Below are 25,378 nucleotides of genomic sequence, written 5' to 3' on the forward strand. Positions count from 1 at the left end.
GTAATATCATAAGAATTGTCTTTCTTCTAGGAGGGTCATCCTGAACCCGTTCCACAGGAGATCGGTCTGCTAATTCTTGCCAACAAAGGCCCCAGGGTTCCCCAGATCATCCAGCTTCTGGACTGGGTTGAAGAGCCTGAGCGATACATTATGGTTTTAGAGCTACCTAAGCCCTGTGAGGACTTGTTAGAATTTCGAAGACGGCACAAAGGCTACATCAAAGAGAATGTAGCAAAGGCTATCATGCAGCAGGTAACCCTCGCAGCTCAAACTTGCTGCCAACGTGGAGTGCTGCACCGCGACATAAAGCTGGAAAACCTGCTGGTTAACCTGGACACCCTGGAAGTCAAACTAATTGACTTTGGGTGCGGCGAAATCCTGACCAATGCAGGATTCACGTCCTTTGCTGGTATGTATTATTCCTCAGAGCTGTAAGGTGGGTCTCAAACTTTGATGACGGGTCATTAAGCTGTTCGACTTGCATCATGTAATGAGATCCACCATTGTGAATCAATAGCATCAAATAATTTCTTGCATCAAGAATAATAATAATAAAAGGAGCAAAAACAATAGGGTCCTCTCACCATCGGTGCTCGGGCCCTAGAAATAATCCAGTCTGTGACCCCTTTAATGCAAACTTACAAATCAGACCAAATGTATTTTTTCCAGGCACAGCAACGTACTGCCCCCCTGAGTATCATTTAAACGGCGAGTATCACGGGCAACCAGCGATAGTTTGGTCACTCGGGATAATCTTGTTTGAGCTGCTATGTGGGGAAAATCCAGACTCAGAAGAATTGGACGAGCTCAATGACAACATCTGGACCAAAGAGGGCTTGTCACAAGGTAAGATCTTCATTTCAGCAAAGTACACTTGCAATTCTAAATCATACAAAATAGAACAAAGTTATACAAATGGTTGTGTGGGTAATGCAGTAATATTTAGATCTTTCACTTTAATCAAAGAGAGCGAGTGTGAAGTTTAAGATAATAATAGGACTCTCTTCTCTTTCTTCACAGAATGCTGCGAATTACTTTGCTCTCTCCTGCAAAGAAACCCAGAGAAGCGGCTTGAATTGGACAATGTTTGTCGCCACAATTGGTTTAAGAAATTTAATTGTCAGCCTGAGAATAATGAGATTATTGGTAAGTTTACTGTCATAACTCCGACTTAACACAAGACAAACACACGTTTGATACAATATATGTCTTTACAAGTCTTAACAAGGTGAAATTGCTCAAGAATAATTATTATGCCGCGTGACGTTTTCCCAATGGGCCAAATTCAAGTCTGAAAATGAAGATGTTGTACTAATCAGATGGCAAATTCATGAATTCTACATTTGAACATGTATGGTTACTAAATAATTATTTACAATTCCCATTACTTTAGATTTGTAACATTACAGATAAGATTTTAATAGTAAAATGTAAGTTATGTCATTATATCATTGCTTAATTTGACGTCAGAGATGGGTCTAATAGTTGTTTTCATTTGTTTTTTCTTCATTTCAGAAAAAGCTCCAGAACGTTGGAAGAGACCTGGTTGGTTCCTCAGGCTCTGGGAGGGTGTTTTCAGCAGCTCTTCCAGTAGTGCTGTGACTGTTGTGGAGCCTTTTATTCCTCCAGCAGATCCAGATCACTCCAGTGTCAAGCCAAATAATGGTAAATCATTATTTCTGCATCATTATTTTAAACAGTTTTATCCTGTTTTCCACTCAAAATAAGGCTTGTTTTTACAGAATATTAAAATTATAATTTTATGAGATGGGTCTAACAGTTGTTTTCATTTGTTTTTTCTTCATTTCAGAAAAAGCTCCAGAACGTGTTTTCAGCAGCTCAGAGAAGCGGCTTGAATTGGACAATGTTTGTCGCCACAGTTGGTTTAAGACATTGAATTGGCGACCTGAGAATAATGAGATTATTGGTAAGTTTACTGTCATAAGTCCGACATAACACAAGACAAACACACGTTTGATACAATATGCCTTTACTCAGGAACAAAGCAATTTTCATATCAACTCTTCTTATTTTTCTTTTAACAGAGACCGGTTCCTACAGCTATAAAATCGGCAGGAATTTCGATGAAGAAGGCTATGGAAGCATTTATGCAGGGATTCGCTTGAAAGATGGCCTTGAGGTATCACTTATTTTACTTGCATTATTTATCTATCAAAGTGTTCTTGCCTTATCTTATACTCGAATCATTATCTTCTTTTCAAGCATTCTCAGTGTATCTTATGTTCACTACTTAGAGCACTTGACCTCTCAGACCTGTTTAAATTGTTAGAAATGCTCTAGATGATTAGAATTTAAAATTCATGAAACTGAACATGTCTGCTCAAGGTTAATGACTGACATAATATGAATTCTGCACACACATTGTAAATAATTCTAACAAAAGAATCCATTTTTTGTGTTGTTGATCAGGTGGCGGTGAAATTCGTTCACAAAGCGGGTAGAGAATGGATCGACATTGTAAGTACTCTGTTTCTCTCAGTTTATTTTTCAATAGACATACTGGTATTGTCAGTAGTTTAGTAGTGGTCTACATCCTTTCTCCATGTAATGTCATAAGAATTGTCTTTCTTCTAGGAGGGTCATCCTGAACCCGTTCCACAGGAGATCGGTCTGCTAATTCTTGCCAACAAAGGCCCCAGGGTTCCCCAGATCATCCAGCTTCTGGACTGGGTCGTAGAGCCTGAACGATACATTATGGTTTTAGAGCTGCCTAAGCCCTGTGAGAACTTGTTAGAATTTTCTGATCGCCTCGAAGGCAACATCGGAGAAAGCACAGCAAAGGTTATCATGCAGCAGGTAACTCTCGCAGCTCAAACTTGCTGCCAACGTGGAGTGCTGCACCGCGACATTAAGCTGGAAAACCTGCTGATTAACCCGGACACCCTGGAAGTCAAACTAGTTGAGTTTAAGTGCGGCGAAATCCTGACCAATGCGGAATACGAGGTCTATGATGGTATGTATTATTCCTCAGAGCTGTAAGATGGGCCTCAAACTTTGATGACGGGTCATTAAACTGTTCGACTTGCATCATGTAATGAGATCCACCATTGTGAATCAATAGCATCAAATAATTTCTTGCATGCTAATGAATACCTAGTCAAAATGTTGCTTTAATACAAACTTACAAATCAGACAAAATGTATTTTTTCCAGGCACAATAGAGTACTGCCCCCCTGAGTTTGATTTAAACGGCGAGTATCACGGGGAACCAGCGACAGTTTGGTCACTCGGGATACTCTTGTTTGAGCTGCTGTGTGTGAAACGTCCAGACTCAGAAGAATTGGACAAGCTCAATGATAACATCTGGACCAAAGAGGGCTTGTCACAAGGTAAGATCTTCATTTCAGCAAAGTACACTTGCAATTCTAAATCATACAAAATAGAACAAAGTAATACAAATGGTTGTGTGGGTAATGCAGTAATATTTAGATCTTTCAGCTTAATCAAAGAGAGCGAGTGTGAAGTTTAAGATAATAATAGGACTCTCTTCTCTTTCTTCACAGAATGCTGCGCATTACTTTGCTCTCTCCTGCAAAGAAACCCAGAGAAGCGGCTTGAATTGGACAATGTTTGTCACCACAATTGGTTTAAGAAATTTAATTGTCAGCCTGAGAATAATGAGATTATTGGTAAGTTTACTGTCATAACTCCGACATAACACAAGACAAACACACGTTTGATACAATATATGTCTTTACAAGTCTTAACAAGGTGAAATTGCTCAAGAATAATTATTATGCCGCGTGACGTTTGCCCAGTGGGCCAAATTCAAGTCTGAAAATGAAGATGTTGTGCTAATCAGATGGCAAATTCATAAATTCTACATTTGAACATGTATGGTTACTAAAGGGTTACCAAGCAATATCTGGATTGCCCCATTAACATTCACACACACAACTGAATGAAACTTAATGAATGTAAACTTAACTTAATGACTGTGTTGAAAAGTTAAACTATTTTTAATTTGACACTTAAACAGAGAACAGAACATTCCTGCATGTGCTCACTGACCGACAACTGAGAAAGAGGATTGCACAAATTAGACCTGTCTGAAAGCCCCAAAAACTCGCTTCATAATTTACAGCAAGCTTAGTTGCAGCAATATTAGTGTCTAGTAATGTATATGGTTATGCAATCTTTTATTAATAGTAATTCATTAAAACCATCTTTTGGTTACATAATTTCCCTCTTTAGATCATGTCACCAGTACCAGTGAGGCCGAAGTCCTCCCCATTGCAGAGGAACCTGGTCATGCTAAAGTCAATGATGAGTGGACGGATGACTCCCTCAAGGATTTAGTCGGAAACTGTAGAGATGATGTCCCTCAAGTTACAGACTGTGCCACGTCAGACTGTGGAGTCAACGTCCCCCATGTCGGACAGACAGGGGTCACTGTATCATCTCCGTTGAAGAAACTGGGGGATAATACGATTATTGGTAAGTTGACTGTCATGACGCCAACATAACACGATACAGACAAACTTTTGATATTATATCTGTCTTTACTAATGTCAACTCCTATTTTTCTTTTAACAGACATCGGTTTCTACAGCTATGAAATCGGCAGGAAGCTCGGTGAAGGAGGCTTTGGAAGCGTTTATGCAGGGATTCGCTTGAAAGATGGCCTTGAGGTATCACTTATTTTACTTGCATTATTTATCTATCAAAGTGTTCTTGCCCTATCTTATACTCGAATCATTATCTTCTTTTCAAGCATTCTCAGTGTATCTCATGTTCACTACTTAGAGCACTTGACCTCTCAGACCTGTTTAAATTGTTAGAAATGCTCTACATGATTAGAATTTAAATTCCTGAAACTGAACATGTCTGTTCAAGGTTAATGACTGACATGATATGAACTCTGCACACACATTGTAAATAATTCTAACACAAATCCATTTTTTGTGTTGTTGATCAGGTGGCGCTGAAATTCGCTGACAAAGTGGGTATAGCATGCATCGACATTGTAAGTACTCTGTTTCTCTCAGTCTATTTTTCAATAGACATACTGGTATTGTCAGTAGTTTAGTAGTGGTCTACATCCTTTCTCCATGTAATATCATAAGAATTGTCTTTCTTCTAGGAGGGTCATCCTGAACCCGTTCCAAAGGAGATCGGTCTGCTAATTCTTGCCAACAAAGGCCCCAGGGTTCCCCAGATCATCCAGCTTCTGGACTGGGTCGTAGAGCCTGAACGATACATTATGGTTCTAGAGCTGCCTAAGCCCTGTGAGGACTTGTTAGAAATTCTAAGACACTACAAAGGCAACATCAAAGAGGACCTAGCAAAGGTTATCATGCAGCAGGTAACCCTCGCAGCTCAAACTTGCTGCCAACGTGGAGTGCTGCACCGCGACATAAAGCTGGAAAACCTGCTGGTTAACCTGGACACCCTGGAAGTCAAACTGATTGACTTTGGGTGCGGCGAAATCCTGACCAATGCGGGATACACGTCCTTTGCTGGTATGTATTATTCCTCAGAGCTGTAAGGTGGGCCTCAAACTTTGATGATGGGTCATTAAGCTTTTCGACTTGCATCATGTAATGAGATCCACCATTGTGAATCAATAGCATTAAATAATTTCTTGCATTAAGAAGAATAATAATAAACTGAGCAAAAACAATAGGGTCCTCTCACCATCAGTGCTCCGGCCCTAGAAATAATCCAGTCTGTGACCCCTTTAATACAAACTTACAAATCAGACCAAATGTATTTTTTCCAGGCACAGAACCGTACCGCCCCCCTGAGTATCATTTAAACGGCGAGTATCACGGGGAACCAGCGACAGTTTGGTCACTCGGTATAATCTTGTTTGTGCTGCTGTGTCGGAAATATCCAGACTCAGAACAATTGGATGAGCTCAAGGATAACATCTGGACCATGGATGGCTTGTCACAAGGTAAGATCTTCATTTCAGCAAAGTACACTTGCAATTTTTTAATTTTTTTATTTTATTTTACGGGTCCATACATTACATTCAATGATAATACCTATCATACTTCTCATTAAGCCATCTGCAAATGTACATTAATAGCCCACAAAAAAGTATCACAGGCTCGGTAAGCAGTACAAAAGTGAGCAAGGACCCATTAGGCCTCCATTCTGCATTACATACGCATAACCATTTTTAGATATAGTAAAATCAGAACGAGAACTTAAACAAACATGGTGGGGTGAACCTCAATAACTCATAAAGCCCTCTACAGAGAGGGAATAAAAGAAAACAAAAAAAGACACAAAAATCCACTTTAAACAAATGATGGGCGTATTGGAGTGACATACGATATCCATCTTTCCCATCTTTTCAAAAAGGTTCCCTGTTGCAATTTCAAAGCAAAAGTAATCCTTTCCATCTTGAAAATATCGTAGATAATGTCAATCCATTCCTCCACGGTGGGTTTTCCTGGTTTTAAGCACCTTCTAGTAATAGCTTTTCTACTAGCAGCACTTAGGATCCGAAATAAGTATTTGACATGAGAAGAAACATTTTCTGATGTTAAGGCGGCTAAATATAAAGACTCAAATTTAAATTGAATGTCCATCTGAAAAATGCTTTGCAAAACTTTATAAACCTCCCGCCAAAATGGAATCAATAATGTACAGGACCAGAATATGTGAAAATGATTTGCTTCGAGGGACCCACATTTTCGCCAGCATGCTGAAGAGTTGGTGTAGTGCTTCTTTTGAGCTGGAGTAATGAAAAACCTTATAAGGTTTATCCAGCAAAACTCTCGCCATAAAGATGAACTGGAAGTTTTCCACTGTATCTCACATAAGTTCTCCCAATCTTCTTCCTTTAGAACAAGGTTTCCTTCCTGTTCCCATTTTTGTTTTACATACAGTGAACTGCCTTTTGTTCGTTGTAGCTAGGCCTGTCACGATAACAAATTTTGCTGGACGATAAATTGTCCAAGAAATTATCGCGATAAACGATAATATTGTCGTTCTGAGACCATTTTCATTTAATATAATTATAATGGCATAATAATGCAGGTACACCTTTTCAACGATCTATAAACTTTTATTTCTAAAGAATATTAAACATTGAAAACGGAAAACATTTTAAATATCCCAAAAAATGAACAAAACAACCAAAAACAATAAAAGCAATGGACTCTCAGTGTCTGTTAACAAAATAAATGTCTGTTAATAAATAAAATGGATGTAAACAAAATTGCACTTCAAAAAATATTAAACATAAGGCTTTAGACATTAGGCATAAATAGTGATACATACATTCCATAACAGGCAAATCTGACAGTTAGGACCTTTGTAAACAAAAAAACAAAAAGCCTCAACAAGCCATATCGCGCAATTTTGCACTGTTACTCCTGTTACTTTGTCCTCCTGTTACTTTGTCAAGTGATTGTGTACTGTCGGGAAGACGGAGACGCGCTTTATTACGTGTGTATGCTACGCACTGAAAATACTTGGTTAGGATTAGGGGTGAGGAGTGCGTGCGTATTACACGCCATAAAGAGCGTATCATATGCACGCAAAAACTATTTTTGGCGTATAAATGGCACGAGAAATAACATTCGTGGTATAGATACGCATTTTCATGTGATCGGGCTCGCTGTCGCAACTCACAACTAGCGTCTTCTCTCTCTCCCGGCAGTCGCCGCAAACAGTCCCGCCGGCGCTTTCCCGCACAAAGACCATGTGACTGACAAGCGCCGCGGCGCCGCTTCCCCACACAAAGACCATGCAACTGACAAGAGGGTTCACTCCTCCTATACGCTAAAGAACCGAGAGTGGTCATCCAGTCTCTTTGGTAGAGACTGAGAGAGAGAGACGAGGAAAACAAACAAGCATGCAAATGGAATTATCGCGGCCGGAAAAATTATCGAGCTCATTTTTTTTTATCGTGCGATTAATTGACTTATCGACTATCGCGACAGGCCTAGTTGTAGCCCCTTGTAGATTCTTGAGATGAGCCTCTGGTTAGAGCCAGCAAGATAAGCCTCTATAAACACTTTTAACAGAATGTTATCCCAGCCTTCTAGTGTACACCTCTTCTGCATTTGGTCAATATAATGCCGGACCTGAAGGAATCTGTAAAAATCGTCCTTATCCAAGCCAAATTGCCCCATCAGATTTTGAAAGCTATTCATAGTCTCCATATGCAAAAATGTACAGTATGCTGTTAAACCTTGAGAAGTCCATCTCTTAAATCTTGCGTCCCATCTATTAGGCAAAAAATCAAATGCACACCATCTCAAGACCTTTACCGCATCCTTCAGGTTATTTTGAGCTATTACCTTGCTCCATAACTTGAGTGACAAACATATCCATGGGTTTCCCAATTCCTTTAAATTGTTCACACTTGCAATTCTAAATCATAGAAAATAGAACAAAGTTATACAAATGGTTGTGGGGGTAATGCAGTAATATTTAGATCTTTCAGCTTAATCAAAGAGAGCGAGTGTGAAGCTTAAGATAATAATAGGACTCTCTTCTCTTTCTTCACAGAATGCTGCGAATTACTTTGCTCTCTCCTGCAAAGAAACCCAGAGAAGCGGCTTGATTTGGACAATGTTTGTCACCACAATTGGTTTAAGAAATTAATTTGTCTGCCTGAGAATAATGAGATTATTGGTAAGTTTACTGTCATAACTCCGACATAACACAAGACAAACACACGTTTGATACAATATATGTCTTTACAAGTCTTAACAAGGTGAAATTGCTCAAGAATAACTATTATGCCGCGTGACGTTTGCCCAGTGGGCCAAATTCAAGTCTGAAAATGAAGATGTTGTACTAATCAGATGGCAAATTCACGAATTCCACATTTGAACATGTATGGTTACTAAATAATTACCAGGCAACATCTGGATTGCCCCATTAACATTCACACACACAACTGAATGAAACTTAATGAATGTAAACTTAACTTAATGACTGTGTTGAAAAGTTAAACTATTTTTCAAATAGATCATGACGCCAACATAACACGATACAGACAAACTTTTGATATTATATCTGTCTTTACTAATGTCAACTCCTATTTTTCTTTTAACAGACATCGGTTTCTACAGCTATGAAATCGTCAGGAAGCTCGGTGAAGTAGGCTTTGGAAGCGTTTATGCAGGGATTCGCTTGAAAGATGGCCTTGAGGTATCACTTATTTTACTTGCATTATTTATCTATCAAAGTGTTCTTGCCCTATCTTATACTTGAATCATTCTCTTCTTTTCAAGCATTCTCAGTGTATCTTATGTTCACTACTTAGAGCACTTGACCTCTCAGACCTGTTTAAATTGTTAGAAATGCTCTACATGATTAGAATTTAAATTCATGAAACTGAACATGTCTGCTCAAGGTTAATGACTGACATGATATGAACTCTGCACACACATTGTAACTAATTCTAACACAAATCCATTTTTTGTGTTGTTGATCAGGTGGCGGTGAAATTCGTTGACAAAGCGGGTAGAGAATGGATCGACATTGTAAGTACTCTGTTTCTCTCAGTCTATTTTTCAATAGACATACTGGTATTGTCAGTAGTTTAGTAGTGGTCTACATCCTTTCTCCATGTAATATCATAAGAATTGTCTTTCTTCTAGGAGGGTCATCCTGAACCCGTTCCACAGGAGATCGGTCTGCTAATTCTTGCCAACAAAGGCCCCAGGGTTCCCCAGATCATCCAGCTTCTGGACTGGGTCGTAGAGTCTGAACGATACATTATGGTTCTAGAGCTGCCTAAGCCCTGTGAGGACTTGTTAGAATTTTTTAAGCGCCTCGAAGGCAACATCGGAGAAAGCACAGCAAAGGTTATCATGCAGCAGGTAACTCTCGCAGCTCAAACTTGCTGCCAACGTGGAGTGCTGCACCGCGACATTAAGCTGAAAAACCTGCTGATTAACCCGGACACCCTGGAAGTCAAACTGATTGACTTTGGGTACGGCGAAATCCTGACCAATGCGGGATACACGGTCTATGATGGTATGTATTATTCCTCAGAGCTGTAAGATGGGTCTCAAACTTTGATGACGGGTCATTAAGCTGTTCGACTTGCATCATGTAATGGGATCCACCATTGTGAATCAATAGCATCAAATAATTTCTTGCATGCTAATGAATACCTAGTCAAAATGTTGCTTTAATACAAACTTACAAATCAGACAAAATGTATTTTTTCCAGGCACAGAAGCGTACCGCCCCCCTGAGTTTGATTTAAACGGCGAATATCACGGGGAACCAGCGACAGTTTGGTCACTCGGGATACTCTTGTTTGTGCTGCTGTGTGGGGAACATCCAGAGTCAGAAGTATTGGACAAGCTCAATGATAACATCTGGACCGAAGAGGACTTGTCACAAGGTAAGATCTTCATTTCAGCAAAGTACACTTGCAATTCTAAATCATACAAAATAGAACAAAGTTATACAAATGGTTGTGTGGGTAATGCAGTAATATTTAGATCTTTCAGTTTAATCAAAGAGAGCGAGTGTGAAGTTTAAGATAATAATAGGACTCTCTTCTCTTTCTTCACAGAATGCTGCGAATTACTTTGCTCTCTCCTGCAAAGAAACCCAGAGAAGCGGCTTGAATTGGACAATGTTTGTCGCCACAATTGGTTTAAGAAATTTAATTGTCAGCCTGAGAATAATGAGATTATTGGTAAGTTTACTGTCATAACTCCGACATAACACAAGACAAACACACGTTTGATGCAATATATAGCCCCTTTCACACAGAGATTCCAGAAAATACACGGATAAAGTGACCCGGGATTTGACCCGGGTTCATTTGATTTTGGTTCATTCACACTGCCAGTGATTTTCCGGAATCAGAGAGCGCGTTCACACACAACCCGTGTATGTCCCGGAAAGACACGTGACATCGATGTGACTTGTAATGTCTCAGCAGCGTCTTCAGTTTGCTTATGAGCTGCGATTTCTCTCTCGAGAAACCACGCTTGTGCATTTATTTCTCTGATTCGATCATAAAATTGCGCATTTCGTACCGTTTCACAGCTGGCGAACGATCCCGGCTTCAGCGTCATCACTACGACACGGCATTATTACGGCTTTTGTTCACACAGCGTGCGTCCCGGGACTGAACACGGCAATGTTACTAGGTCCCCAACCCGGCATCGATCACGGCATTAAACCCGGGTCGTGCTTGCGTTCACACAGAAGGCGTTCCGGCAATTTGCCGGCAATTTCCCGGGTTCAATGCGCTGTGTAAAAGGGGCTTATGTCTTTACAAGTCTTAACAAGGTGAAATTGCTCAAGAATAATTATTATGCCGCGTGACGTTTGCCCAATGGGCCAAATTCAAGTCTGAAAATGAAGATGTTGTGCTAATCAGATGGCAAATTCACGAATTCTACATTTGAACATGTATGGTTACTAAATAATTACCAGGCAACATCTGGATTGCCCCATTAACATTCACACACACAACTGAATGAAACTTAATGAATGTAAACTTTCATGTAAATAGCTTTAAAATGTAAAACGAATTAATGTGTTTTCATAAGATTTTAATTGTAAAATGTAAGTTATGTCATTATATCATTGCTTAATTTGACGTCAGAGATGGGTCTAATAGTTGTTTTCATTTGTTTTTTCTTCATTTCAGAAAAAGCTCCAGACCATAGGAAGAGACCTGGTTGGTTCCTCAGGCTCTGGCAGGGTGTTTTCAGCAGCTCTTCCAGTAGTGCTGTGACTGTTGTGGAGCCTTTTATTCGTCCAGCAGATCCAGATCACTCCAGCGTCAAGCCAAATAATGGTAAATCATTATTTCTCCATCATTATTTTAAACAGTATTATCTTGTTTTCCACTCAAAATAAGGCTTGTTTTTACAGAATATTAAAATGATAATTTTATGAGATGGGTCTAATAGTTGTTTTTATTAGTTTTTTCTTCATTTCAGAAAAAGCTCCAGAACGTGTTTTCAGCAGCTCTTCCAGTAGTGCTGTGACTGTTGTGGAGCCTTTTATTCCTCCAGCAGATCCAGATCACTCCGGCGTCAAGCCAAATAATGGTAAATCATTATTTCTCCATCATTATTTTAAACAGTATTATCTTGTTTTCCACTCAAAATAAGGCTTGTTTTTACAGAATATTAAAATGATAATTTTATGAGATGGGTCTAATAGTTGTTTTCATTTGTTTTTTCTTCATTTCAGAAAAAGCTCCAGAACGTTGGAAGAAACCTGTTTGGTTCCTCAGGCTCTGGAAGGCTACGAAGGGTGTTTTCAGCAACTCTTCCAGTAGTGCTGTGACTGTTGTGGAGCCTTTTATTCCTCCAGCAGATCCAGATCACTCCAGCGTCAAGCCAAATAATGGTAAATCATTATTTCTGCATCATTATTTTAAACAGTATTATCTTGTTTTCCACTCAAAATAAGGCTTGTTTTTACAGAATATTAAAATGATTTCCCCCATTATAATATTATTTTCTCGACCAGCGCTGACATTTTTTAAATAAAACAATGGATCTAGAAACAGACACTCTACGGACTATAAGTAACTTTTAAAACTACATGTCAACTTATTCTAACCCTAACAGTCTACTAATACTCTACTAATACTCTAATGAGAGTTAGTAGACATGTAGGTGCAATGTTACTTATAGACAACTGAATGTCTTAAAGGGACCAAAATAAAGTGAAACCAAAGTAATAAATTTGATGTGACCACTGACATTGATAATTAATATTATAAAAAAATAAATAAAACAAAAACAGTTTTTGATGTCTGAAATGTTCCATCCTCAGGCCGCTCCAGATCCTGGAGAACTGCTTCCACAGATTCTTCTCCAGGCATCACGTCATCCTCAGCTTGGTCCCTCCCTCAGGTCCATGTCGAGAGGAGATGTAGAGAGTCGTTGAGGGTTTCTGCTGAAGGGTTTCTGCTGCCGGGTCAAGTTCCTGTCGAGCCAACAGAGACATCAACTGGCTGAACTGCTCAGGGTGCCGTGGAATGCCAGTATTACATATACAGCACCTAGCTGCTGCAGTATTTCAACTACAAAAAAAAAAAAAATAGCATGACGTTCTAAAACGACACTCGGTTACTAACGTAACCTCGGTTCTCTCTAATGGTGCGTTCACACCGAACGCGAATAGCGCGTCAGGCGCGAGTGATTTCAATGTTAAGTCAATGCAAAGACGCGTTATGTGCGTAAAAATTCCTGCGGCGCGAATGAGGCGTAGAGCGCGGCGCGGCGCGGTAGATGCAAATACGCCTCATTCGCGTGTCAAGTTCGCGCGAATAGCGCGAATTGAGCGTCTGGCGCGTTAAGCGCGTTACACGCGAATGATTTTATTAGTGCTTTTTGTGCATTCACGCGTTTGACGCGAATTCGCGTCTGCCGCCCGAGTTGAAAAATCTGAACTTCTTAGTCAATTTGCGCCGCGTTAACCATTAAGGAGCCTGCTTGCTGTTGTCACGTGGTGAAGTGACAGTTTATAATGTTATTTTATGTTTGGCCTCAATAAATTATTTTGTAATATAACTAAAATGCACAACAAAGCAAATCTTTCCCATAAAAACTCGATTTCAGTATATGAGAGATACTCATTTTGTATTGAATGCAATTTATTCCATATCTATTCCAGATTATATGAAACATTATTAATCTAATGTAAACACAATTTAGAGTATACAAACTAAAAAAAAATATCACGGGACAGGTTTCACTTTTGGAGGCTGGCTCCATTTATTATCAAAACAAAAATAAATGACAGATTAGGTGGGTGCGGGCGAGGGTGAACCTCGCGCCGGGCTGTACAGCGCGGGCTCGTCAGGCAGCGACCACTCGAGGCCAAGGCCTTATACGGCCTACGCTGTCCTCGTCAGCGTCCTCACCGTTAGGTCCACCAAACCTAGCTCCTGAAGCAAATTGTGAAACTCCTGAAACCCTCCGGAGGGTCTGGTGGACTTGAGTACAGCGACGATGTCCCCTACACAGCTGTTTCTGCTCTCCAGAGCATATACGAACGGTGACTCTCTCGATTAATGCTAACGCTAATGCTCGATAAACATCTAAAAAAGATGGCCGCCAACGGGTTTCAAAACTTTTGCCTCTGACGCGTCAATTTCGCTCTTGACGCGCGAATTAACACAAAGTGGTCAAGCGTATAACTAGACGCGGCAGGCGCGAATTTGACGCGCTATTCACGTCCGGTGTGAACGCACAGTCAGGAGAGAATCTCAAGAATGGCCTATGACGGGCTGCTATTTGAATTATTATTTTTTTTTATACCTTTATTTTTACAGGCAAGTCATTAAGAACAAGTTCTTATTTACAATGGCGGCCTGACAAAAAATCTGAAAGTAGGCGTCTTTCAGATCCACTGATAAAAACCAGTCCCCCGGTCGAATTCGAGCGAGGATTTGTCTGGTTGCGAGCGTATCATAAGAGCTTTGTTCAAACGCCTGAGATCTAGTATGGGGCAGAGTCCGCCGTCCTTCTTCGGAACTAAGAAGTAACAGCTGTAAAACCCCTACTCGCTCTCTGCCAAGGGGACGGTCTCTACCGCCCCTTTTCTTAGCAAATTCGCTATCTCGGTGCGAAGTAGGTGTGCTACTTCCCGATTCACCAAGGTTTCGACCCGGGCTGTGAAGCACGGCAGTCTGCGAGCGAATTGTAGCGAATAGCCCCGTTTCACAATCTCTAGCACCCATTTTGAGACCCCTGGAATCGATTCCCACGCTTTCGCGTGAATGGCCAGGGTTAGAATGAAATCTGGAGCTGGAACTGGAGCGCCGTGGCAGAAAGTGTCTCATGGCCTGAGACTTGAGACTGAGGCTTCTGTACTTCGGAATAGCGCTCCGCGAAGCCCCTCACCAAGGGACCGAAGAGACCCGACGGTGACACAGGAGCGTCCAGGAAAGTGGCGCGGTCAGAGTCTGATGTCTCCGTGATGGTGAGGGAGGCCATATTACATCCAATGGCCTGGGTGGAGGCTTTAGTAGCTCTGAGAGCCAAATCCGTCACACTCCTCAGGTCCGTTACACGCTCCGAAGTCGGGCCAGCCTCGTCCAGGGAGCGGAGAAGGTTGGCCTGATGTATTTGGAGAATCGCCATGGCGTGTAACGCAGAAGCGGCTTGACCGGCGGCAGCAAATGCGCGGCCGATCAATGCCGAAGTGGTCCGGCAGGCTTTAGTAGGCAGACTTGACTTGGACCGCCATCCCGCAGAGGGCGGACACAAGTGAGTCGCTACCGCTTCCTCGACCGGAGGAACGGAGATATATCCTCTTTCCTTGGCGCCGTCAACCGCAGAGAGCGCAGAGGAAACAGGGGACCTCAGCCTGGCCGAATACAGGGCTCCCCACGACCTGGAGAGCTCGTCGTGCAGTTCGGGGAGGAAGGGAGCGGGCCTCAGAACAGACGAAGAGCGGCGCCCTGGCAGAAAATAGCCATCCAGGCTGTTGGGCGCAGGCTCCTGGGGCGCGGTCCACTCAAGGCCGAGGTCCTCCACGACCTTCGTGAGGAGGCGGAGAAGCTCGTCCATCTCGTCAAGTACTGCCGTAGCGAGACGCTGACCGTCGATGAAGCAGACGGGGGAGTTCGGGTGGCCTCTGTGAGCGGCGCTTTTTACGGCGCGGCCCAACAGGAAGCATTGGAGGGGCGGACTCGGCGGAGCCCGCAGGGTTGAGAGAGGCAGTGCTTCGCACTCACGGCAGCCGCCGTTAGCGATCGCGTGGTCCGTGTGGTCCCGGGCCAGGCAGGAAGCGCACAGCAAGTGGTGGTCCCCGTCGCTGAGAGCGGCTTGACACGAGCCGCAGGACATGGTGGGCATTTAGAAATGCCGGCTCTTTTAGAGAAAACGTGTGTGTCGCAGCGGCTAACACACACGGAAGCGTAGCAAAGGATATGGGCGCCGGATAGCGCAGCAGGCACGGCGAGTGAAGGCGGCGATAATGCAGCCGGCGTCCTCTACTCGAGCTCGTCCCGCTGGATGCTGTTCGACGGCGCAGCTTTTTTCTTCTCAGGCAGATCCAGCAATGTGAATCACTTCGCTGAAAGGAGACGAAATCATAGTGCAACCCGAGCGATGGGTATTTATACACCCATATTGGCGGGCCATGACGTAGCGCAGGGAGAGCTTCCCATTGGCGCTGAAGTCATGGCAGACGCACTGATAGGTTGCAGCAGTTGCCGCAGAGCAGCCAATAGGCGTGCGAGCTGCCTCGCCTAGGTCTGCTGCTGCAGAAAATGCATTTTAAATTATGAAAAATTAAGGATAATTTTTTTGCTTCAGTATTCTCGAGAAAAGGAGTTTTCCCGTAGCATAAGCTAAACTTACGCAACACGAGAGTACTCTCGTAAGAGAACACCCAGTGAAACTCAGTGAAGTAAAAAAGTGATTATAAAAGATCAAATTCAGTATACCTGATTGAAGATGCATACTATATGCAGGCAAGCAGGTGAATATGAACGTAACGCAAAATAGTAGGCCTAATGGTTTTATGGAAAAACACTTTGTGTTTATATTTGGGGTTTTCTGCTTTCCTGTACATAGTATGTTTAAACAATGAGGCACTAACCTGGTAAAAATGACTGGCGGGCAATCATGGAGGAAAGCCTTTTGCCCTCCAGAAGGACGTTTCTATATTGGTGTGACGTCACGGGAAAACTATGAATGGTAGGTTCTGTAGTGATGGTATGGTGGGTTATGTCCTCTATGGTTATGTCACTACCATCTACTATGGTCACATAATTCAATGGGTCACAGAACGCTATCATATATATATAACTGTAGCCTACATATGATAATATTTTATGTTTTGTTTTCAACTAAGGGCAAGCATAGATGGATAGATGGATGGATGGATGGATGGATGGATGGATGGGTGGGTGGATGGGTAGATAGATATTAAAATAATATTAAGATGAAATAATATTAAGAAAAATTTGCTTAGTCATAGTGTTTTGGTTTGGCATTAATGGATTTGTGTGTGTGTGTGTGTGTGTGTCATTTCTTCCTCCAGAGTCAACACTGGAACCAGCAACAAACAGGTCATTACAAAATCATGGATAGACAAAACGTTAGAAAAAGAGCAGTTAAGAAGGTCAATGTAATGCTCACTTTGTTTGGTAATGATTTAGGAGAAACCGATGATCATGGTGCTGCAGTGCATGATGAGGAACCGAGCTGGTTCGATGCCAGTCAGGAGGATGATGTATTTTTTGAGTCAGAGAGTGAAGGAGAGCATGATGAGGATGTTGGTGTCCCTTCCCTTAGTGTCTTTAGTGCCTTTGACTGCCCTTTTAGGTATCCTGAAACTTCATCATCCTTATCTACCAAAAGATGGCAGGACTCTCCTAAAAACAACAACTTCATATAGTATCCAAAATGTTGCTGGTGGTACATATCATTATTTTGGTATTGTTAAAGCTCTTTCCAAAACCTTGGAAAAAATCTGGTCTTCGGTTCCAAAGGTTCGTCATTGCAGTTTTGGCCCATTCTAGGGTTACTGCAGGATTATACAAAGAAACCAGTTGTTCTCTTTCATAGGTTCACTCAACGCTGCGGATAGCGCAGTTGGATATTCTCTGAATGTGCCGATTGTCTGAAGCCCTATAGAATCACGCCAATTCATTGGCTGATGGCGCTCGCGCAATCTGGCTCCGCCCCGACGTTCTTACGTCACATCATCATGTATGTGCTCGCGCCATCTTCTCCTCAGATTTCTCTGCCTTCACGAAGCGGTCACTTCACCCTTCGCTCTCGATTTTTCTAGCCTGAAAAACGGATTTCAGCGACTGCATAAGTGGAACTCAGTTCTCCTTCCAGTGAAGCTGCAATGGAGTATCGACGTTGCTCTCCGCCATGTGCTCGCTTCATTGCAAGCGACGACCCTCACAGTAAGTGCGTCAAGTGTTTGGGTTTCTCACATGCGCGCAAGGCCGTTTTAGGATCGTCGAAATGTAAATTTTGTGACAATTTACTTCTCAAAACCCTCCACTCTCGGCTCGCGGTTTTTGAGAGAGAATCATTCGTCTCCCCCCGTCGCGCTCCCGAGGCCTCTCGAGGATCCGCGACCTGGGGTTCGGATGTAGAGCTCGAGGATGTGGAGTATGAGCAGACGGGCCCCGCTCTTTCTCTCCTGAGCACGCGCGTGGCATGCCAGTCGAGTTCACTCACGATTATTTATGCCCCAGCCCGGGAGCACGCGAGGTGGTTTCATTCGGGCTGGAGGACGTAGTTTTTACCGCGTCGTCTGACTCCGAGGATTTCGGGCCTGCTTTTGCCGACGACGTTATCCCGCCTAGCGGCCAGGAAGCGCGGCCTACTGCGGCCTACACAGAGCTCATGGACGTGCTTTCGCGCGCTATGGAGAAGCTCGCCATCGACTGGCCTGACGAGCCCCGCGAGTCACAGTCGTCGAAAGTCGACGAGAGATTTCTCAGTGGCCCTAATTCTAGGCCACAACGGAGAAAGCTGCCGTTTTTCAGCGATCTGCATCACGAGATTTCCAGATCCTGGAAGCAGCCTTTCTCTGCGCATCTCACTAATGCGGCAGCCGCTGATTTCACCAACCTAGTAGGTTCTGTGGAACAGGGCTATTCCGCCATTCCAGCGGTTGAGGATACTTTGGCCAGCCATCTTGCTCCGTCTTCTGCGCCGTCTTGGAAGTCACGTCCCCTCCTTCCCTCTAAAGCATGTAGGACTTCTTCCTCTCTTATCGGAAAATCCTACATGGCGGCTGGACAGGCAGGCATGACCCTGCACACTATGGCCATTCTTCAGGCCTACCAGGCGGATGTCCTAAAAGAAATGGATGAGGGTAGTGGTGTGACTCCTGAAGCTGTGAAAGAGCTTCGTAAGGCTACGGATCTGGCTTTAAGGGCCACCAAGCATACCGCACGCGCTGTAGGCCGCTTGATGGCAGGTGCGGTTGCTGCGGAACGCCACTTACGGCTTAACCTCACCGAGATCCGCGAGAAGGAGAAAGTTTTCCTCCTTGACGCCCCTATCTCCCAGTCGGGTCTGTTTGGGGAGGCGGTCAACATGGTGGTCGAGAAATTCCGTGCCTCCAAGTCTCAGTCGGCCGCGTTTAAGCAGTTCATGCCCAGGAGGGTTAGGGAATCCTCCGTTCCCTCCCCTGCTCGACCCAGAGAACGTCCCTCTCATAGAGCGGAGTTCCCTTCTAGGAGAAGTGACCCGGCGCATCCCCCACCTTCCACGGTTTGGGGAGCCCGCGGTCGCCCGTTCCCCCGTCAACGGCCTCACAAACGTCTGCAGCTGAAGCGGTCCGACAAACCGACCGCCCCCAGCTGCCTCGAGCCGTTCCTGACCCTCTGGTCAGAAAAAGGAGAGCTACACACTTCAGTTCTGCCGCACACACCCCCCCCCCCCCCCCCCCCCACCCGCTTCAACGGGGTCTTTCCTACTGTAGTCGACAGCGCCACAGAGGCTTCTGTACTACAGCAGGAAATTTCTTCCCTCCTTCTCAAAGGAGCGATAGAGGAGGTTCCTTCGGGGGAAATCGAACAAGGCTTCTACAGACGTTATTTCCTGGTCCCGAAGAAAGGCGGCGGCTTGCGTCCCATACTAGACCTCCGCCGGCTAAATTTCGCCCTTTACAAAGGGAAATTCAAGATGTTGACGCTAAAAGCCATCATATCTTAGATTCGGTCAGGAGATTGGTTCGTGACAGTAGACCTCAAGGATGCCTATTTTCACATCCAGGTCGTACAGCGACACAGAAGTTCCTCAGGTTCGCTTTTGGAGAAAGAGCGTTCCAGTACAGGGTTCTTCCCTTTGGCCTCGCTCTGGCACCGAGAACGTTCACGAAATGTGTGGATGCAGCTCTGGCCCCATTGCGGCTCCAGGGCATCCGTATTCTCAATTACCTGGACGATTGGCTCATTCTAGCCCAGTCCAAGGAGTTAGTTACCCGCCACAGGGACATTGTCCTGCGTCATATTCAGTCTCTCGTTTTGAGGTTGACTCGGAGAAGAGTGTTATTACTCCAGCTCAGCACACAGTTTTCTTGGGGGTGCACATGGACTCCGTTCTTATGCAGGCCCGCTTGGCTCCTGCACGGATTTCCAGTTTGATGACATGTTTGGCCCGCTTCACGCTAGGCCATCGCGTTTCTGTGGGCACTTGCCGCAGGCTACTGGGCCTAAAGGCCGCAGCCTCCCCTGTGCTACCCCTGGGTCTGTTCCACATGAGACCTTTCCTGTGGTGGATGAAGCTCTCAGGGGTTCGGCCTACGGGGCCAGCCCTTCGCCTTTTGAAGGTGTCGCGCAGTTGCTTTCGCGCCCTGTCAACTTGGCGGGACCCCCTTTTTCTTCGGAAAGGGGTCAGCATGGGTGCGGTATTCCGTCGCCAGATGATTACAACGGATGCCTCTCTAACCGGCTGGGGAGTGGTTTTCGAGGGCAGACCAGCGTGTGGGGTCTGGACTGGCGAGACCCTCTCTTGGCACATAAACTGCTTGGAGCTGAGAGCGGTCTTCCTGGCTTTACATCACTTTCTCCCTTTTCTAGAAGGGCACCATGTCATTGTCAGAACGGACAACATGGCAGTAGTGTCCCATGTAAACCGACAGGGTCGCTTTCTCGGTCGCGCACCCTGGACAGGCATGCGCGTCACCTTCTCCTGTGGTCTCAGAACAGGTTCCTATCTCTGAGAAGAGTTCATGTCCCAGGGATTCTGAACCTCGCAGCAGATTTCTAGCCTGACTACGTCAGACTTCGTACTTCCGCTCAATTTCAGTTTGCTTCTGTACTCAGTCTGAGATAGCGACCGTTTTCCCTGTTTTCCTCCGGCCTCAAAACAGCCTGGCCAATCAACGAACAGAGGGCGGGCTGAGAGCCGTGACGTAGACACTGATTGTACCGTGGATGCGTAGATTTACTTCACATAATCTGCAAAAGTCGTTCACAGCCATGTTCACTCCGGTATTTCGCTTGATGGTTTTGTTTTCGCATCATACATGTGTTTACAGTGGAAGTCAGATGCGGCTGAGCATGTGTATAACACACGCCATAACCAAACGTTATGTGATTGGCTTACGGGTAACCAATTATTTTAAACTTCAGACAAGCGCCCCCCCGCGAGAAAGAAAACATTTTTCAATTACGCCCTTCCAGACTCTGTCTACGAAGCAAAGCGAAGTAGAAGAGTTTGGTATTACCAGGCTAGCAGATTTCCTGTCGAGGCAGAAACTCTGATCGGGGGAATGGATGTTGAACCGCCAGACAGTGACCCTGATTTGGGAGGTGTTCGGAAAAGCGGAAGTAGACGTCTTTGCTTCGCAGGAGTCGTCCCAATGCCCGCTTTGGTTTTCCCTGAGTCCTCCAGCTCCGTTGGGGATAGATGCATTTGCCCACCCTTGGCCAATGCAGAATCTCTATGCCTTCCCGCCCATCAAGCTGATCCAGGCGGTTCTGGCCAGAGTGAGGCAGAGCGGAGTCCGCCTCCTTCTGGTAGCCCCGTTCTGGCCGTCTCAGCCATGGTTTTCGGAGCTAATTCCTCTGCTGGAATCCTTCCCCTGGAGGATTCCAGTCAGAGAGAACCTGCTTTCCCAACTTCAGGGCAGGATATGGCATCCTCACCCAGACATGTGGAAACTGTACGTTTGGGCCGATCAGAGGCCATCGGCATTAAGTTTTGATCTCCCAACTGACGTTCAGGAGACCATCGCAAGTGCTAGAGCCCCTTCTACAAGGAGGCTATATTCCTCCAAATGGAAGGTATTCGAGACATGGTGCTTAGCACATGATAGGAACCCAGTTAACTGCCCTGTTGGCTCAGTGCTGGAATTCCTGCAGGAGAAGTTTACCTCTGGAGCGGCTGCCACCACTCTCAGAGTTTACGTTGCAGCTATTGCGGCACATAGAGAATCGGACGAGATTCCCCTGGGTAAACTAAGGTTAGTTTCGGCCTTCATGCGTGGGGTTAGGCGCCTGAAACCGGTTCGCTCCCCTAGAGTTCCCTCGTGGGACCTTTTCGTCGTCCTAGAGGGTTTGACGGAGGCCCCCTTCGAGCCCTTGGAGTCAGCTCCGGAGCAGATTCTGTCTTTTAAGGTTTCTCTTTTGTTGGCTTTATCTTCTTTAAAGATGAACTGAACTGAAAATTTGAGTAAAGGTGATATAACAGATGTATTTTATTTATTCTCATTGGTACAATTATTAAAATGGCAGAATTTGTTAAAAGGGATAAAATGGTATGTTGAAAATGTTGTTGTTGTTACACGGGCGCCGCCATGTTGGATTTCAGCATTCCACTACGTCACTGGCATGGTAAGCTACTCTGTTGCTAACCAAAACAAGCAGAGCAGCCATAGCATGTACATAGTCTGAGGCTAGCTGACATGGCTGAGGAAACAGAAACCAACAGGTCTAGGGGGGGTTCATACTGTATTGCCCCTGGCTGTAGTAATGAATGGTATAGTGCTAAGGCAGCTGGGGTTACGATACATTTTCACAGGCTACCTTTGACAAGGAAACCAGGCTTTATAGCGTTCAACAAAACTGAGACTGACACACTCGGCATTCATTGAGTCACAAAACCAAGCTAGATACCAAACGATCCAACCTAGGTAAAGGGCTAGCAGCTAAACACGTTGGAAGCACTTTTGTCAAACTCCACAAACTAGACACCACTCCGACTATATAAACTGTATAAATAAATCATGACTCCGACGATATCACAGATAGATAATAATGCGTTTACTAGCAGCTAACTAAACCGCAGCAGGTCTGTAAACAGAATCCAATGTCCCTCTCTACTCACCCTGAAGCTAGCTGATGTTCATCGTGTCAGGAAACATTGTTGATGCAGGGAGTTCAACTCGCAGAACTAACGTTAGCTGCTAGGTCCCTAGTAAGAGGTATCTGTGCAGTATTTTGATTTTAACATTTTGCGTGCAGCTAACTTAACAAGCGATCCCATTGGATGAATTCGTCCAATCACATTTGCCATTTATCGTCCTCGACTTTCTAAAACGCACAGTACCTCAAACATGTTTTAGTATTTTTCTCTAAATGCACACGACATATATAAGCAGTCTCTATTTACTAAAATGCATAATGTGCTTGTATACAATAAATGAGAGTGACAGGCTAGCCCTCCAACCTCCCACCACATTTACCTCTTATAACACCATGAACCACTATTGCTCCATTAATAATTGACTATGTACATTGCAAATACAATCTGTATCATACCTGCATTACTTTTATTTCGTGTAATTTACAACGTAACGGCGTTGCATGCTCGTAGTTTCTTTTGCACTTGGATCAGTGAGGCGATACAGCGCGCGCCGCTGCATTTGCGCGTGCAATTGAAGAGTGTGCGCTACGAGAACAGGATAACGGCTGACAGGACAAGAAAGTCAGTTTTTCTGAGGTGAAAAACTTTATTTCAGCGTACACTTATGTCACTGCCTGGTAGTTCCTATTGTGCTGGGTTTTCTGAAGTAGTCATGATTTGCCTCTCATATCATGCTCTAAACACGCATGCAGATTGGAAAAGGAGGAGCGGGGGCGCGGGGAGCAAGGATCACAAATTTGAACTATATCGATATATGCGATATGGTCTAATTCCATATCGCATTTCAAAAATAAATGTTCCAGGTTGACCTCTCTGCAACAGATCGATTCCGATGCAGTGTCCATGCTCCAGCAGCGCCCGCACCCACACCAGTCACTTCCCCCCAAACGATCCTGTACTGTAGGTGGAGCCTGAAACTGATCGTCCTCCTTGTGGTGGTAGTCAGGTACTACTGGCCTGTCCCTCACAGGCTCAAACGCGTAACCAAAATGACTAATTTTCTTGTGTATAGGACCTGCAGTTGCAGCTGCCTATATACCTTCGCTGGTTCTACCATGCCAGTGATGTCATCAGAATTGCCAGCGTTCTAATACTAACAAACGCAATTTTTGTGTTGCTTAAAAAAAAGCTATATTGATATTTAAATTTTTTTTTTTTGTGTAATTTACTTTTAATTGTCATAAACAACACGTTATCAATGTTGATTTTTTTCAGTTCAGTTCATCTTTAAAGCGTATAGGGGACTTACAAGCTCTCTCTATTAGCGAGTCATGCTTGGACTTCGCTCCTGGCCTGGTCAAGGTTTCCTTGAGGCCGAGGCCAGGGTATGTTCCCAAGGTTCTCTCCACAGCGTTCCGTTCTCAGGTTGTTAACCTTAACGCTTTCCACCCTCCTCCTTTTTCTTCTGAGGAAGATAGGAAGCTTAACTTGCTCTGCCCAGTGCGTTCTTTGAAGTTATATGTAGACCGCTCAGGCGGTTGGAGAAGATCTAACCAGCTTCTGGTTTGCTTTGGTGCTGGCCGCCGCGGACTTGCTGCATCAAAGCAGAGGATTTCTCACTGGGCCACGAAAGCTATCTCAATGGCTATTATTGGTATTCCGTTCCCACTGCGCTATCCGCAGCGTTGAGTGAACCTATGAAAGAGAACATCTCTGGTTACTTGCGTAACCTATGTTCTCTGAATAGGGAACGAGACGCTGCGTCAGCTGCCAAGCTCCTCATGCTGCTGACAGTTTTTCTTTTCGGCAGAGAAATCTGAGGAGAAGATGGCGCGAGCGCATACATGATGATGCGACGTAAGAACGTCGGGGCGGAGCCAGATTGCGCGAGCGCCATCAGCCAATGAATTGGCGTGATTCTATAGGGCTTCAGACAATCGGCACATTCAGAGAATATCCCACTGCGCTATACGCAGCGTCTCGTTCCCTATTCAGAGAACATAGGTTACGCAAGTAACCAGAGACGTTATTGCTCTGTTCTGTGGTAAATCAAAGCCAACATCACTAACCGACTATTTAAAAGATCTAGTCAGTGAATTGCAAGAGTTAAGCAATGGATTTGTCATGAATGGAAAGAAATGTTTCCTAAAAATCACATCTATCATCTGTGATGCTCCAGCTAGAGTTTTCATAAAGGGAATTAAATCACATATAAATCACACTGGTTATTCAGGTTGTGATAAGTGCATCCAATCTGGCATGTATATTAGCCACAGAATGACCTTTCCTGAGGTCAACAGCCTGTGTAGGACTGATGAGTCTTTCCTCAACATGTTGGATGAAGAACATCATCTTGAAGCTTCACCTTTTTTAAGATGCAGGAATTGGCATGGTATCATGCTTTCCACATGATTACATGCACCTTGTATGTCTTGGTGTCATGCGAAAACTGCTGGATTTATGGCTTGCTTCCAGGCCTTTATGCTGTCGTTTGTCTGTGCGCCAAAGTGTTTTGATCTCAGATGCTCTCATTAGCTTGAGACGTTATATTCCTGTGGACTTTGCCAGGAAACCTAGGCAAATCTTAGAGAGACTTAGGTGGAAAGCAACATGCTCGTGAACGTCGTGAACGACTGTTATGTCGTTATGTCAACGGG

Source organism: Rutilus rutilus, assembly GCF_951802725.1.
Source record: "Rutilus rutilus genome assembly, chromosome: 19".
Lineage (NCBI taxonomy): Eukaryota > Metazoa > Chordata > Actinopteri > Cypriniformes > Leuciscidae > Rutilus > Rutilus rutilus.